Source organism: Cygnus olor, chromosome 15 (assembly GCF_009769625.2).
Source record: "Cygnus olor isolate bCygOlo1 chromosome 15, bCygOlo1.pri.v2, whole genome shotgun sequence".
NCBI lineage: Eukaryota > Metazoa > Chordata > Aves > Anseriformes > Anatidae > Cygnus > Cygnus olor.
In genome coordinates this window covers 15882933-15900550 of record NC_049183.1, presented here as the reverse complement: position 1 = coordinate 15900550, position 17618 = coordinate 15882933, and the positions used below count along the sequence as shown (strand labels likewise).

At 48.7% G+C, this 17618-nt stretch overlaps 1 protein-coding gene across 1 annotated transcript in view; it reads right to left on the bottom strand.

The window, feature by feature from the left end:
* The window catches only part of LMF1 (lipase maturation factor 1), a 184066-nt gene extending 174920 nt beyond the window's left edge, over window positions 1-9146 (bottom strand). Inside the window, exon 1 of the mRNA XM_040574410.1 lies at window positions 9014-9146. The gene's annotated coding sequence lies outside the window, so the exon portion shown is untranslated. The remainder of the gene's footprint in view (window positions 1-9013) is intronic.
* Window positions 9147-17618: the final 8472 nt, after the last annotated feature.

Below are 17618 nucleotides of genomic sequence, written 5' to 3'. Positions count from 1 at the left end.
CAACCCAGAAAAGAGCCTGCCCCACGGGTCGCGAGCACTGCTCTCAGGAATAAGTTTCTGGATTAAGACCCTTAGGGAAGTTAGTAAACACAGATCCCACCAGGGTTTGGACCCTTCCCTAAGCCTTGATTGCTTTTCGGCTGCACCAATCGCTGTGTTAACATTCTTTCCAACCACAGCTGTTTGAGAAGTTAGATGAGTTAAGCAACACGAACGTGTGCTGGACCAGACTGGGTGCATGAAGCTATTTGGCAAGTTACAGTTAAAAGAAATCATGAAAAAACATTATTCATTCTTTTCCTAAATCTTTCAGCTGTGGAATCAATACCCAAGTCTACATACTGGATACAGCTGGCAATTGGATGTGCCAGATAATAAGCAATTAAAAAAATATTTGTCTCAGTCTCTGGCAAAGCCCCGTGGTACATCAGACACCGCGCAGCCATGCCACTAACCACATAATCTTCTGATAATTTCTGTGCTCTCATTTTCTCATCGGCTGTGATTTGCAGAAGCGATTGGAAGCTAGAGACAGTTTACGCAAAGGAACCAGTGGGATGTTATTAGCTGTCCGTACAGTATACACAGCTCCCCGTGCAGATGCTTTACCCCATATCCCATCCTAATTGCTTCTGATGTTTTAACATTTCTTCTCATGAAATCAAGTTCAGAGCAGGGGAAGCTGAAAGGAGGCGAAAGAAAATCCCTCCTTGCCTTGTGCTAACATTCGCTATGCTATCAAAGCATTGCGCCCTACGAGGTTAAATCATTTTGTCAGGCTTCCTGCGAAGCGGAGCAGCAGACACACACCACTGCTTTTCTGTGTTATCCTCGTACCACGCGCAGGTAGCAGCCCTGACACTTAGACAGAAGCGATTACCGGGATTAACTAACAAGATTACAAAGCCATCAGCCGGCCTCAGAGGCCAGGAACACGGAGCACACGCCGTGGCACGAGCGGCAATGGGACGCAGGGGACGTGCACAGCAGCACCGGTCAGTGCCCCATGCACGTCCCAGGGGACCCTCGCTGTGATGCTTCCGTGTGGACAGAGACCAGCTCCTTCCCTCACAGTCAATTAGTGACTTTAATAAGCCTTTGATTATCTTACAGAAGATAGAAATTAAAAAAAAAATCCTCCAAAGGTGCTATTTTTGAGTGAAGTAAAGCCAGTAACTTTAGCAAGTGAAAACACTATATACAACCGATTTAAGAGATTAATTCCTCTTCAACTTCCCTCTTCTCAGGGATACTTAAATTCCTACAGGCATTCCTATTATTTAGATAAAACCAACAGAGGTGCTACCTGCTACAGAAATTAACATCCTCAGCAGATGCTGCCATCTCCCATGCTGCAGTTGCTCAAGAAACCCTGGCGCACCATCTGATCAAAACCACTTCTCTCATTTTTCATAGCGTTTCGATGGCAAGCTGGAATTGCCACGGGTCAGTCCTCCTCCAGCAATACACCCGTGGAAGCAGGCAACAACCAGACCGATGTGGCCCGAGATGCCACCCAAGCGTCCCGTGCCGGCCCGCGAGGGCGTTTGGCAGCACTGCTCCCATCAGCAGCTCGTGAAGAGCTTCAATTCCTGTGTCTGCCAGACCTGGCCGCTTCACCAGGTGGATCTGCGCCTGCCTTCTCAGCACACGCCCGGACTAACGCACGGTTTCTGGAAAAGGCACAGCAGGGATGTGCTCAGGCCTCCCGGGACACCCGATCGCACTCCTCGCTCTGACCCAGACCTTCACTTCCTCATTAAATGGCCTTCAGCAGCCTGATGCTCCAAACCCACGCTCACGGCTCTCAGGGACTGAGGAAGAAGAGCAGAGACACGGCCCGGCCTCCATCCTGGCCATGACGAGGGGGCAGCGAGGGGCTGGCCCCTCTCTGGGGCTGCCGAGCCAGAAAGCCAGCACAGGGCCAGGAGGGGAAGCCTTAAACACGCTGGGGGTGGGGGGAGGGGGGGAGAACGTGAAATGATTCATTTCTGACTTCAGCCGTGATTAAATTTTAATCTCTCGAACAAAAATATGGTTCTCGTTAGCCTCATTAGTTCCCAGTTGTAGTGCAGGCAGCGGTGTCACATGGCATTAATCTCTGTTTTCATTAACGTGTCATATCAACCCCTCGCGTCTGCTCACAGCGTTCTTTGAAACTGATCCGCTGCCTCTCTTCTGCAGGAGGAGGAAGTGCCAAAAAGCAGCTTCCTCGACAGGAAGGATGACCCCCCGAGATCCTGCAACTCTTGGTTTACGTTTCTAGAGATAATCTTTTCTTTCTGGGGAAGGAGGGAGGGAAGCTTGGAATAAAGGGATGCGAGGCTGTGATCCACGGTAACAAAGAAATTCCTGAGGTTTATGGCCAAGGCAAGGGCCAGATAAAGGAATGAGATAGTCTAAGTATCCTTGTTGTTGTTGTTGTCCTTGGGATACTTGGGAGAGCTAGCAAACTAAAGCCAGGTTGCAGAAAGGGTTATCTGCAAAGTTCAGATGACTCCAGTTTGGCATACACACCAAGGTGGTAATCGTTAATGTGATTTACCTAAAAACCTAGACACTTTTTAAAATACTCAAAATTGTACTCTGGATTCAGGCATGATTAATTTTTGCTTGCATTTCAAAGCTTAAAATCTGAAAAGCTAACATTAATTAAACCCTAGTCCTCTAGCGCAACCCTTGTATTCCTTCCAGACAGGCAGATAAGGCAGGATACAGACTAATGGAAAGACCCTGCCAAGATCACATCATTAAATACAGTTACGTACAGCTCAGCACAGCCACTTCTGCCTATACAGAGGCCTTAGCGAACTCTCCAACTGAACCGAGCACACCAGTGAAACCCAGGACACCCACGCTCCTGCTCCCTGCTTGCACGGCTCGCAATCTTTCAGTGTTTGCTTGCTCAGGGGCAGTCACGAAAGCCTTAGCGAACTACCCACACTACTGAATAAAATGTGCATTAGCTCAAACGCACCAAGCCCATGCGGATATGTTTGTTCCCACTTGAGGTGGCTCTGGTTTGCTGGAGGTTCAGCGGATGATTCTTCCATCTGAATTTTGCACGTCAGACTAGGTCTCTTCTGGCCTTAAATGACCATCCCTGTAAGCGCTATGGCCTCATGATAAGCGGGTCACAAACCAGCACACTTAGAAATGGGAATGAAGTGGCCAAATCCAGCCCACAGTTCACACGTTGCTTGATTTACAAGCTGGAATACGAAACTCAGAAGGGATCTGTTCCCAGCTTTTACTGAATGGGAAGACACTAGACAATAACCCAAGTGCTTTAAATAAATAATTAATAATAATAAAAATAACACCAAAGATATAGACATAAAAGAGGAAAGAAAATTGGGAAGAGGTACATTTGATGGCTACTAAAGCCCTCCTGGAGAGGGAAAAATACAGCCTTGAGCATCTCATCAGCCCCCTAGCATTTAATGGAGTTCAACCCGAACCATTCACTAGTTCATCTGCTAGCAGACAGAACACTGTGATTAAAGTCCTGCATAGGTCAAGTGGTTTTTAATGAGACCTATAAAACACAAAACCTCCATGACATACAAGGCTTTCTTCTTTCTCTGTTGTAAATGAACTTCTGAGGATGGTAATTTAATGGCAATTAAATTACACACCTCACAGACATGCTTTCATGACCTGCAGTATACCTGCCCCTCTATTAAGTTCTTAATATTAGAAATTAAAAGCTATTAATATTATGTTCAATCAGCGAAACATAAAAAAGCAGACATTTGGGGGCAGAAAGACAGATGCATGTCCTCTCTGGCAAAGTACTGCAGCATCTGCAACTTCTTGGAAACCACCTTGGCACGCAGCCTTCAAAGGGCACCTGAGCACAGCTCCAACAGGACTTGCCAGCACCCTCGGGGTTTGTACAGTGGTGAAGCGCTGCTCAGATCCATTTTCCCTGCAGAAAAGCATGCTTGCATAGTCTTATTTTATCCTAAATATCTGTTAGCAGTAGCTCCACCAACATTTTCCACAAGGGAAGAACACACTGAACAGAACGCTGCAGCCACCTCATGCTATAACGTTTTATTTATTGGCTTGTTTAACATATTCCCTTGAGCTCTTGTAACTCTACCAGAATCTTAGTCATGAAAGGAAAAAAGGCAATAGGATTTAAAAACCACAATTCCAGCTTTTGTATCAAGTGTCTTACAAACTGTACCACTGAAGGCTTCTCTAGCAGTGGACAATGTTTCATAAAATGAAAAATGCAATAACCATGGGAAAGGAAAGGGTTTTCAGATGACATTTGAATGTTGGGTGGCAGGGGGGTGGTTCTCTGAGGAAACAACAGAAGAAGAAACAGGAGATCAGTGGCAGAGTAGTTTAAGAGTTTGTTTATATAAGAAAATGTAATAGCTCTCTGGAGACACCTTACTGTGGGATAAAAGTGATTTTATTCCAGAATTACGAATTCACTTTGGAAGTGCATTAGCTATTCTGGTACAAAAAACGATTTAACTTCTGCTAGAACACCTCTCCCAGAGAGCCCGGCCTGACAAAGGACCTGTTCTGCTGACGGCCCATCCCTGCAGACGTGTGCCCTGGCACAACCCACAGGGAATAAAACCACAAATGGAGGCTTCGTGAGGTCACCGCAACAAGCATTTTTCCTTTCAAACAAAGGGGCAGCTTTTCCCATTCTTGTTCAAATCTATTAGAATCCTTCATATTAATACTCAGGAGGGAAGGAGCAGGGAGAAAGGCAGAGCCATTTGTACCGGACCTACAGGGCTGCATCATTCTGCTAGTGACTGGACCGAGACAAGCAAGACTTGCAGTGTAAAAAAAGTGGACACTAAAGTATGAGGTTCCCATTAAAAAAATTTTTAAGCATCTCTAGTTTCATTTAAAAGCTTCAGTTAAACTCAGACCACTTTTTACTCGTTATTTTACTGAAATGAAGAATAGTCTACAACACCAGCAAGAAAACCAGCGCAGCAATTAAGCACTTCACCCAGCCTCTGGGTCAGACATTAAATACTCTTTTGTGCTCCTGCAGTGCTTCTGGATGCCTGACAGCCTCCTCCTACCTCAAAAGGAAAAGTTCAGAGTTGCAGAGGGAAGAAAAATCCAGCATCTTAAGACAGACATACTGAGCTCGTGATACAAGCATGGCACTGTTACTTGCATGCCCTGTGACCCAGACCACACGTCCAGATTTAGCCTGAGCAGACCCTGAATATCACAGCTTGTCTGGGGACAAAATGCCCAGAATTACAAAAGCTGCCCTGTGTATTCCACTTAAAATTTGGCAAAGGTGGTCTCAGCCCCACATTGCACAGGTACCAAAGTTAATCTCTAAAAGCTAGCCTAGTTGTGAGCACAACCAAAGCACACCTTATTTCATACAGTCCACCTATGCTTTGGCATAGCCGACTGCAAACTAGCAAAGTTAAGAGTCTAGGGCCAGGACAGCATCCCGGCCCCAGTTCTCAGCTTTTGAGGTTCCCAAAGCACTCCTTATCCTGGGAAGTCCATCACAGACCTCACGCCAACGTCGTGCTGCAGGAACAGTTTTCTTCCCTGCACGCACAGTAGCTTTTAAAACCCACCACGCATGCAAAGTACCAGGACCATCCAGAAGGGCAGCTCCATCCTCCAGTACTTGGCCCTGCTGTTTCCTGCTGATTCTGTGATTCTGTAATTCTGTGATTCCTCCGAGGATGTGACCCCAGAGTTTGGGCCCAAGTGGCCTCGTCCCCCCCAGCCCCTCATTTCCCGCAGTCATTAACTACCTTCCTTTGCCATCCAGTCGAGCACCCTTCTCCTTCTGGATTTTAAATCCTTTTTTTTTTTTTTTTGTCTGTGCGTGCTTTTAAGAACCAAATGAAGGTGTTACCATATGCTCAGGGACCTTCGGCTCGTCCCTTGTGGTGCTGTCACAGCGGGCTCAGCTCCCCGGGCACGTGGCCCATTCCCCAGCTGCCGTGGCTCAGAGGAGGTGGCCAGCAGAAGCAGGGGGCAGGCGGCGTGTCCTGCCTCTCCCAGGGGACGGTCTGCTCTTCCAAAGCTTCCCTGACTCTGAGCCCAAGCCAGCTGGACAGCAGTTGAAAGACTCGCTCCTTCAGCAGCACTCGGGGTCTGGAGACTCCAGCCCAAAACAAATAGAAGCGTTTAAAATTAAAATGGAAAAAAAGAAGGCAATAAAAAGAATAAATTGTTCCTCACTGGCTTAAAGAGAACTCTGTTCTTCCTTGTCCCCCTGTATCTTCCTTGAACTGGCTTCCCCCTTAACAGCCCAGGAGTGTTTGCTGGATCAGCCCACGGGTCCATGCCCAGCAGCGCCGGTCCACAGGACTCAGCGCCTGCAGAGCACCATTAGGGCTGCCTGCACAATAACCACAAATAACAGGGCCACAGGGGGAATTTCTTCCTCATCTCAGACACCTTCATTGAGTCATCCTGTAACTCTGACCAGGAAAGCCTGATAACGTTATCTTTTGCCCTGTTACAAGTCACTGAGGTCTTCAACAGATGCTTTGGAGACGAGTCAGACCCCATCAAAACCTCTCCACCTGTCCACACTTGGGAGCCAACATTAAGAGACCACCTAACACCACCTGAAAATCAGTGCAGAAAGTTTCAAAGCCACCTCAGTCCCAAGGCCAGCGCTGCCACCCGCAACCAGCAGAGTTCTGCACATCTCAGGTACTCTCAGCCCGTGCCAAGTGCCACCACAAATCTCTGGAGGATGATGAGAAATTATTTACAACCCCCCCCTTCTCTTTCCCCACATTTCCTTGCACTGCGCCCGGCATCCCCTTCTCCAGGGAATTGAATGTCACAGTATATGCACAATAATAATATGTTTTTGACCACCCAGTGACCCATTTCAGAGGATCTAATGAAAAACGTAACCACAGATGACTGAATTGTACTGCTGGGTTGCTTTGATTCCTTTCTCCTACCCCTAGGAGAAAGAACCTAATTTCCTGTTTAAAGCATTTGATGCCACAACTGAGATGAAGCTGAGGCAGCACCACCTGTACCACCTTTCCTTCCCACCCACCTTTTCTCTCATCCCTTCCCCCAGAAGAACCTGCCCTGTTCCCTCAGTGTTATTGCTGCACACCCGGAGCTACCTGCTTGGGGCAGTGGAACTTATAAACTCCAAATCTAAAGTAGCAAAGGAGGCAAAAAAAAAAAAAACAACAACAAAAAAAAACACCTTATCTCAAAAATCAAGAAGCAATTCCTTTCAACCACAGCATCCACAGAATGCAAGCTCTGGGCTCTGCTTGCATTCCTGCTAGCCAGCTCATCGCCTTTGCAGCTGCAAAGAGACCTAATGCTTGGTCCTGAGCTTCAAAACCCCCTCGGGAGGAGGCGTTTGGATGCAGTCTGCTGGACACTGGTGGTGGTTCAGCACACCAGGGGAAAAAGGCTCCCCTCTATCCCCTTGTCCTTCCGCTCCTCCCTCAAAGACTTGAAAGACAGAACAGCCACTCAGAGCTACATGGACATGAGCGGATTCCTTTCAGCAAAACCTCAGGACCCCCCCAGCACCTGCAGAGGGTCCACAACCCCACCTTCCGCCCACCTTTACCAGGACAAGCGACTGGGAGCAGAGGAGCAGTGCAGGACGTGCCTGCCCAGCGGGGGACAGAACACACTCCAGTCTGGTTTTCCGTTTGGTTGTTTTTTAAAACTGAGAACAGTACAACGCTGCTAATGCCACACCGGTACGCTGAGCACTCCAGATTGCATTATGAGCACTAACAAAGCTCGTTATGCTAATTTCTTAGGTAGCCTGCTCCTGAAGGGCCAGGTCAAGCCTTCGGCCTCCTACCCCCACAGGCCCACCCTCCAGCTTGAATCACGCTGTGCTTTGGCAGCGGGGGGAGCATTATTCCCTCCCCATCTCACCCCCAAACAGAAGTCAAGCAACACAGCTAGATTTTGCTGCTGTAAGGGCAGAGACTCCTGCATCTCTGGAGAGCAGGATGATGCTTGAGTATTTGCCCTGTAGTAACGTATCTAGAAAAAGAGACAAGCAATTTTGGAATAACTTGGAAACGGGCAGCAGAAAGCAACTTTTTTCAAATTGTGGCTTCCTTTCACGGTCTTAAGTTCACACTGAGTTAAGAGCTCAGAGAACAGAGCTTTTCAGAAAACCGAAGCTGTTATCCTTCACCCACTTACATACCAGCTGGAGTAGGAGAGGAATGAATGGGACAGGACTAGATGCAGGGCTGCTCCACCACATGCAAATCCTTAAAATTAAATTCACTGATCCCATCTATAACGAGGGTGCCCTGCCACATGCTGTGCAGCCAGACCACGCCGGAGAAACACGTACCACATCCTCGCCTTGGGCACCTCTTCATGGCGTGGCTTTTCAGCTCCCCAGAGTTACTGCACCAGCTCCACACAGGCAGAGGTGCAGGTACCTGATGAGGTGAGCTAACAAAGCTGGGTTTCCCAAGGGCCCATTCCTTTAGGGTGTGTCTTTGGGGCCTTAGCACGAGGACCAGCTGAAGCCTATCATCCAGTTGGGGCACTGACAAATTTTATTTTTTTTTAAAACCAAAGTCTACACCACAGCCCTTCCCTGCAGCAAGGCAACACGCAGACACTCACTATTTCTCCTTTCCTTTTCCCCTCCCACAGGTTTTGTACATTTATCTGGAGGACTCCAGCTCTCCTCTGGATAGAACTAAAAATTGATAAACCATCTCAAAGGAATTCCCTTGCGACAGCCATAAAGGAAGGCACTGCACTGCAGGGGCAACGTGTAGCATGGCGTGTTATGCAGCTGCTGCTCCTCTCACAGAGGATGGTGGCAAGCCCTCCTTACTGGGCAAAAGAGCAGGGGCATGCCTGTAATTCATTGGAATGAAAAATGAACGTCCTTCTCTCACGTGCCCACATCACTCCCTACCAGATTACCAACCTCAAAGGGCAACAGAATGTCAGCAGGTACAATAAACATAAGAATTACAGAGAAAAAAACAAGGCAAAAAGACCGTTAACCTACCAGATCTGTCCAACGTTGACCAAGGAGAGGTAGAGAACCCACAGGACAGCCATGAGGACCATGTTCGCACATCCAGTCACCAGTACAAAGGCTGAAGTCGCCAGGCCGACCACAGAGATGTTGTCCAAGATGCTGTCCATGTCCGACCAGTCCAGAAACCAGATGATTGTTGGGGCATAGCTCAGCGCATCCAGGTTTATCTTCCCTTTGAAATACTTTTTGACACTCTGCAGGTAGAGTTTACATGGGAGCAGCCCCTTTTCTCCTATCAGCTGCTTGTTTTGATGGTATGCCACCAGGAAGGCCACAACTAGAAGGAAAACACAGAGAAAAAAAACAGTATTAGGAATTACCCAGAAATGTACCTTTTGAGTCCAGAGTTACAGAAGAATATTCACGCGTTGTGAAGGAATTCGTTCATGTCCTCATCTCCACTACACTACAACACAGTCACGTCTATTAACCACGATGTTGAAGGCAGAGGAATTCTGTCTCTGCCTTCACACCAGGAAATGGCACAGCATCTGTTTTGAGATAAAATTTCTCCTCAGCTGCTGTAAGGGACATGCCACTTGCTTCAGGCAAACTCAACACCACACTTCTGGGAAAATCTCCCTGCGAGCACGCGACCTGACCCCGCACACAAGCAGGAGGCTCAGCCCTGCTCCGTCAGACTCCCCATGACCCCGCGTTAGTCACATATGCTGTTAATCTCCTAACGCGGACGAGGAAAACAGCTTAATTGCATTGCAGATGCAGAGTGAAAGCAATGCATTAATTCCAAGACATTCAGATGGAATTTGCTTCCTACAAAACGTATTTGTAGAGGATACACCGAGAAACCCTCAGCCCACACACAGATACCGGGGAGCGCAATTTAAGCAGCCAGAAGGGTGCCCACAGCTGTACTTTCTGACCCCCTGTATTTCAGTTGCACAAAATACTTCGCAGCGTCACACCTCCATCACAAATGGTGGTGGCAGTGACATAACATCCGCTGCTGCCAGCACCTACAGCCCATGGCAGATAGCAGATTTTATCCGCAATGTTATGCTTTGACTTCAGCGGACAGCCTATTTCCATCTTTACACAGCATTATCTGAGCATTTATCAAGTATTGGAATTTGTCCTCATATTAAATACACTTGATATTTCACAAGGTGGTTAATGAGACAGCTTAAGTTCATACACAGCATTCCAGCGGTGCCCAAAACACACCTTCATTTGTCTGGCAGTGTAATGGTTAAACACTGCAATAGCAAAGGCCAGTAGTTATGGTATGGGCTGCCCTTTTGGATCCTCTCACATCCTGGTAGGTTGGAAATACAAAGATTTAATATTTTCCCGTTCTCTAAATTGCTACTTTTTACATGTCGCTACAGCTCTCTTGTATAGGATCTATGCTCTTGCACTGGACAATCTTAGTACAGCCAGATGCTTTTTTTAACAGCACATAAGCAATTTAATTACAGATTATAGACCTAGAATTTGATGTTCTACAGAGCAAGTTGGTCAGCTTCTAGGGATTATCTCATATTTTAGGCATCTCCTCTAGTTACCAATTTGCAGTTTGTAACTGCAGTAATCTCCATTTCTCAGGAAAAAATGAAGGCCGACATTTCCTGATTAGGCTGCACACGTTTTGCTCCCAGCAGCTAACTTACCCACGTTTCAGGCATTATCCAAACACCAGCCACGTCACACGCAGCAATAGCTGAGGTCTTACAAAACGCTAATTTATCTCCCCCCAGTCCTCCTTCGTTAACGATCAATTCTGTTTTCTTCCTTATTGGAACGCTGTCGTTCTGCAAACAAAAAATGTTGGTGCTCGTCTGGTCGCTGTCTCTCACTGGGAACCCTGGTAGAAAGCCCGACTGAAACTGCACCCCGAGTTCAGGCCTGGACCCCCATTTCCTTCAAGTCAGGCCAGCAATCACAAGTCTGCAACCCCAGGGAATAAAAACAAATGTCCCGTTCCCCCCCAGCCACACAGGAAGGTCTCCCACGGACTACAGCTAATCCCCTAAACACCTGCTGCACCTCCCTGCACACAGCACGTATTTCGGTCTCGTCGTGAAGTCACCACGAAGTCACAATCCCACAGACCCGAGGGCACTGCGAGGGTTCCCACTGATGTCAGCAGGTCCTGAGTCCCAGCACCAACACAAAGCTGAGGGTTTCAGTGTTTGCGTCTCTTTCTGCCCATCTTTTATACACCATGAAGGACTTTACAAACTGATAAAGACTCAGGATATTTTACTCAATTCTGGACAGGAAAAAACTGTCCGCAGCACTAAGGAATTGGGTTTGTACAGCAAATTAAACGTTCTGTATTTTAGATTGTAATGTTCTGTATTTTAAATGTTCTGTATTTTGTATTTTTCTACCAATACTTTGTTCAGCATAGCTTTGTAATCAGGAAACCGAACACGTAAAACCAGTCGAAACAATGCTTCTGAGCCTCAGACAATATCTTCAGTTCTGGGTAAAAAAACACCAACTATACCTTAAAACTCCACAGCTTGACTTCCCCTGATTAGCACAGCAGTCTGCTGCCCAGTTTTCCAAAAGCGCTAATCAAATTCACCTCGGAACACTACAGAAATTGCTGCCCCAACCCATAACTGCTACACAATTTTTTTTCCTTAAAAAAATCTAAATTAGACCCCTGTACAGTATACAAGATAAACAAGGAAAGGGCAAATTAGGAAAAGCAAACTATAGCAATTGAAGAAAAGTACACATTGTATGTACAAAAGACTGCACAGCCTTTTTAAATCTGAAAGCAGCAACGACTGCATTATAGGTTGGTGTGAGCTGCACATCCAGAGACTTAACAAATTGGGCTCCAGAGTGGTTTCCCTCTGAACACCGACTGCTTTCGAGATGCTGCACTGCTGGTATTTTGCATGCAAGGATTTCAGGGCTAAACCCCATCGGCAACAGCCCTCCTTTGATGAGAGACTCGTCCAACCAAGACAAACGCTGAAGGAGCCACCTACATTTGGATCCATCACCTGAACCTTTGGGGCGCACGACTGGCGAGTGCCATTCGTGGCTCACAGTTTTTGGGGCTCTGTCCCTGACCCAGCTCCCTCTCCTGGACCTCCCCAGGCCACGCCGCTGCCTCGTGCCACGCTCCCGCTCACCTCCAGCACCTTCGGGAGCACCTCTGGAGGACACATCCCATTTGTATTGCCAGCTTCCCAAACCCCACAGCCAGGTCATCCAGACCCACTCTGCCATGGCACCAGCTACACCTGCGAGAGGCTTCACCCTGAAGGCAGTGGTACCCACGTCCACCCTCCAGAAACATGCAAGAGGGGAAGATAAAGACAGATTCTGCAAAGGATTTCGGCAATGCAAGAGATGCACAGATCCAGCAGGGGTGAAAAAAAGAGTTATCTATCAGCTTGTCAGTGCTTCTTCTCCCTGAACACCTCTCCAGAAGCTGAACCCTTGAATCGACTATAACAGATACCGCTTCCTCCAGGGAAGGATCCCTCCAGGGATCTTCACTTTGATCTTGGTTTAGTCAGAAGAAAAAGTCCCTTTTGCCCCCAAAGCTTGTGCTTTTGTTCCTCTTCCTTAACCCCTACTCTGAAGCCTCTCACCTTTGGCCTTGTATTTGGGGATTTTCCACTCCCCATCTCCCTGCTGCCTGCAGGTAAATAAAACATGGTCAGCGTGCATGCTTCCACCCGGGGCGCTGCCTGGCAGGCTTGCTGTGCTGTCAGGGCACGGGGGCAAGGTTACCTGCTTCTGATTTCCCCCTGCTTCTCCCCAGGGGCTGTTGTAGGAACCCAAACCCGCTGGGCAGCGCTCCAGCCAGCCCCGGGTGCCCACCCGCACAGCACATTGGCCTCGAGCACCCTCAGGGGCCACAGCACTGCCCTGCTTCCCCGCAGCCTCTCCAAACGAGCCAGGTCTTACCCAAAGGGACGGTGGAAGGGCAAGAGGAGCTTGGACCCGCAGCCGGCATCCTCCGGGTACCGCTGGTGGCCAGGCAAGCGGCAGCACCACAGCAGCAACCCCTCCGACTGGCTGTCACCTTCGGGTACCACCTCACAGAAGGAACATAACTGAGAAGGGAGCTTTTCCTGAGTTCAGGAAACACTTTCCCAGCCAGGATGCGCAAGCTGATGTTTTCCCACAGCTATCCCTTCCTGTGTCGCTGATGGGAACGATGCGAGGCTACGGGTGGGCTCCCAACCCAGGGGTGTCCCCTGCAGGCCCCCAGCACAACTGGGCACATCCCACATTCTCCAGACCCGGAATAAAGCCCTGTCACCTTCCCCACCACTCTGTGGCTGCTTGCCACCTGGACTTTTTTTTACCAGTGCTGCCCGGATTTGGGTGCCTTCACCCATGCCAATCTCTTCTTTCTCCCCAGAGCACTTTGCTTTTCTTCAGACTATTCACTCCTCTGCAGATGGAAAAAAAACCCTCGCCTTCAGCGACTCCCATGCTCCCTCCCACTCAGGAGGCAGACGGAGCCTTTGACAGCTCACATGGGAGCACGCTCCTCTACCTGCTGCGAGCTGATCTTTACATAAGTAATACATGTAAATTGTCATCAACTGCTAATAGACCTTCGCTACTTATCCTCACCCCAGAAGGTGCTTTACTGTATTTTTCCATTAATTCCCCCCCTCCACCTTCTCCCTCCCCTCCCAGGCTCCTCTCTCCCCCAGCTGAAGGCGTTCCTTGTTCAAAGCCACATGCTACCAATAAACACAACCGGAGCATGCCGCACAGGAGTCACCCATCTGAAATGATTTGGTCAATCCACGTTGCCCTGTCACCTCAGTTCCTTTCCCCCGGTCCAGGCTCAGCCTGTCATGGTAGGAGAATGAGAGAATCCCATTCTTCATGCTCTGTAAAGATTTAAAGATGTGAAATCCAAGACTTTCCGGTCATATGGCTTTCTCTCCCCACCATTAAAAGAAGTCTCAACTTTTGCTTAAAGCCCAAACCGCAAGAAGAAATGAACCAAAAGCACAGAGCTTTGCATGAAAACCAAACTACGTTTTACACACAAAAAAAATGTCTGCCTGGAGCCATATATCACGTGCACCTTTGACCCAACGAGGCATTCAAAAAAAAAGAAAAAAAAGCCCTATGCTGGATACTGGCAAACAGAGGTTGTACTACCGACAAGGGGGAGAATGTTCGTGGTCTCCTCGCTGCTATTAGAGTTTTCAATTGGTAAATTCCCCAGCAAAGTTCTGCAACACAAAAGCAAGAACGCGTAGTACTAAGCAAAGAGGAGTAATGAAATCAGGCAACCCCCTTTTCATCCTGCAATCCTACAGCCACCAGTAAGCACGCAAAGTCTGTTCTTAACACTTTTTTGTTTTATTGCCATTAGCAGCGGCGCAAAAGACTTCGGGGTGGTTGTGTCTGGCGGCTTTTTAAGTGCGTACCTCCCCATTGTCTCTTTGCTTTGGAATAGCATGAAGCAAACACACCAGGCTGGGCTTTGGTGCTGCTCACAAGTTCCACCCCCAGCACCCAGGCTGTTCAGAAGCACACCAGCAGCCGTCAAGCCTGAAGCCAAAGGATGCTCTGGGATGCCTCTGCCCCCGAGCAGCTCCAGGCAAGCAGCAGACTGGAAGACAGGTTTGCTCTGTCTCAGTTCTTGTTTTCGCTTCCCTGAAACTATCACTGCTTGCTACTAATTTATCTTCCTATGGTGCAAGTGCTTAGATCAGAACCAAACCTGCTTCTGCCACGCTTACTGGGCACTCTCATGCAGTTAAATGGGGAGCAGGGAGCTCACGAGCCATCAGCGCTAACATCCTGCCTTTGTGCAGGCTTGCTAACAAGCAGTGCGCTGAAATCAAACCTTCCAGGGCAGAAAAAGCGTCAGAAGCTATACCAGCATCCTGGCTAGGCAATCTGAAAGCGACTGAGAGCCTCTTCAAAAAACTGAGGGAAGAGCAAGGGAAAACAGGACAGACGGCAGAGAGGGGAGGAAGGACACCAGGAGAGAGCCAGGAACCTGCAGGAAGTCGAACTCCCCCGAGGAGGCTTTAGATTTCAGAGTGAGGAAGAAGTAGCATGAACCTCCCGTAGTCCTAGCTCTGGGGAAAGAAAATACTACTATTAAACAATACATGAGGAGAAGGAAGATAAACTGTATTTACATAATAGCTTTTATTTCAAAGCATTCTACAAAGCATGGCTGAAATTGGAAAGGGTGGTATCTAATTACTTAAACTTCTACATCTGGAATCTGATGATAGTAATCATCCAAAAAGGGCACTTAAAATGATTTAGAAGGAGGGTGAAGGGAGCAAATAACACGCATTTGTTGTCAAGAGCTTTGGGACCAGCTATTTACCTGTAACAGCTCTTCCACCAAGACCCCAAAGACTTTCTGTACTTACAAAATGTCAATCCCTGCCATAAAGAACACGCAGCACAGGACCACGATGGAAAGACTTCAAATGTCAAAACTGCATTTCTCCAGGGCTCCCCGTCCCATGAATTAGAGATTGCAATTAGCCCTTGAAGACAGGCCTTAGCCGTGGAAGTCTGACAGACAGGTCTTAACCGGCACACGGCACTGTACAAAGATGCCTCCACAGATCAGAGGTGTCTGGGCAGCCGGGCGCAGGGCAGGACCTAGGGAGTTGTTCTCAGTGATCAAGGCTGGTTTCTGCCTGACTGCCCACTCTTCCTCCAGAAGTGCTTTACCACTTGCTCTGCCCACACTTACTTGGAATAGAGAAAGAGGCCCCAGACACAAAAACGTCCGAGGGCTGTCGGTTATAAGATGGCACCTAACTGAGGAACGCAGTTCTCGTTACTATTCCAAACAGAACTGCACAGAGGCACTTTACGTGTGTTAGCCCTCAGCTCGGAGAACCCCGCCGGCCTTCCCTCACGCAGGCAGCAAACCTCGCTGAGCACCTCCAGCTCGCACCCGTTCTCCCCTTCCTTCCCCTTCCTGCAAGCAGCGGTGGGCTTGGTCGCCGGCCTCCACGAATCACCAGATCCTCTTCCACCTTCCCATCTCCAACCTGCCTCTCAGACAACAGTCGCTTTGCCAGGGACTTCCCAGGCCCTGGATGCTTCTGGAAACCCCCTTCAAAGAAAAAATAAAAGGTGGAGAGCTGTTAAAACCAAAGGGGGCAGGGGAGAAGGGAGGGCACAACGGACACTTCACACCTGCCTGTCCTCCTTCCAGAGGTAAAGATCCAAAGGGAAAGCATCTCCTAGGCTTGCAGCAGGCAACAAAGCGGCCCCTCAGGAGCAGACTTGTGCACCAGGGAAGGAGGTGAGGGACAGAACTGCCAAGCATGATATGGGGGCCTGTCATGTCCACGTCACTGTACACCCCAAATGGTGTTTCTCTCTACTAATCCACGGGGTCCTTCACTCTCCCATCCCTCTCTTTGCACTTAGCAGAGAGAACAAGCTCCCAGCTCACGCAGCTCCACAACTAAGCAGGAGCTGCAGCCATCGGGGTGGCTGCTCTCCCTGACAAGGCCCCCCCCCAGAGGTTTTGTTTCTTAACACGGCAGGAATGAAAGGGTTACACTGAGAAGGGTAAAACGAAAGAAGGGGAAAAGCATCCCACAACCAAGGAATGTCAAACTGTCACAACGCCATCAACCGTTTCCTCAGCAAGTCTGAGACTCGGTGTGTGCAGAATCGCCACGTCTGGGAAAAAATAATCTGTCAGAGTAAATGGTTCCATCTTCAGAAAAGAGAATTGAAGAGGTGCTTGGCACAGAGGCTTAAAATTGTTTTCTGCTGTTTCTAAACCCAGGCTCACAGAAGAGATCAAAAGGCAACGCACCTTCCCTGGAGAGCATCCCACCCCGACAGCCATGTCATGGTTTCGCAGCCTCTGACAGAGGAATCTGCCGGATCGCGGTCTCCCCACCTCAGACACATCAATCAGTTCCTACCCCACCGAGGTCCCGGCTGTAGGCTGTACGGCATCTCCCCCATGTCAGGATCAGCGCTGGCGTCCCTACAACACTGAGGTGACAGCCAGAGCTGGAATCTGACCCGTCTCCAACCTGGCCCACGTTTCTGGCTTTGGGTCACTTGGCTGTTACTCAGCCAAGATGAGAAATCACTGTTACTTGATTGCAATCACACACAAGTTGCAAAACGAGCAGGTAAACTTTTCTCCTCTTGTACCTCTTCCATTAGAAAGGACAGAGCCGGCCTCCTACCCTGTTCCTTCCAGCCTCTGCTTCTGGCACCTGAAATCCTTCCTCCGAGGATAGCTCTCAAAAGGGTTTTCACGTTCTGGACCGCGAAAGCATTTTGGGGCTCCCTCCTGCCACTTCCAGGCATTTCCACTCATCTCCGCTTTGAGCAAATCCAGCTCTTCTCCCTCTATTTGCTGTCACCATGCATTCAGTCAGCAGCCTTTACTTCAGCTTCCTCCTCTTGCTTTCATGTGCCCTTTTTTTTAATTTCCAGGCCGTAACTCGCATCACCCTGAACACGATGCTTGCTCCTCACCTCTTACCACTCTAGTTGTCCCAAATGAGGTCTCCCACTCACCAGAAGGTCCCATTCATCCGACTTGCTCTTTGCCATCCTTTGCCTCAATGAATTTCCACCCCTGCAGCCACTG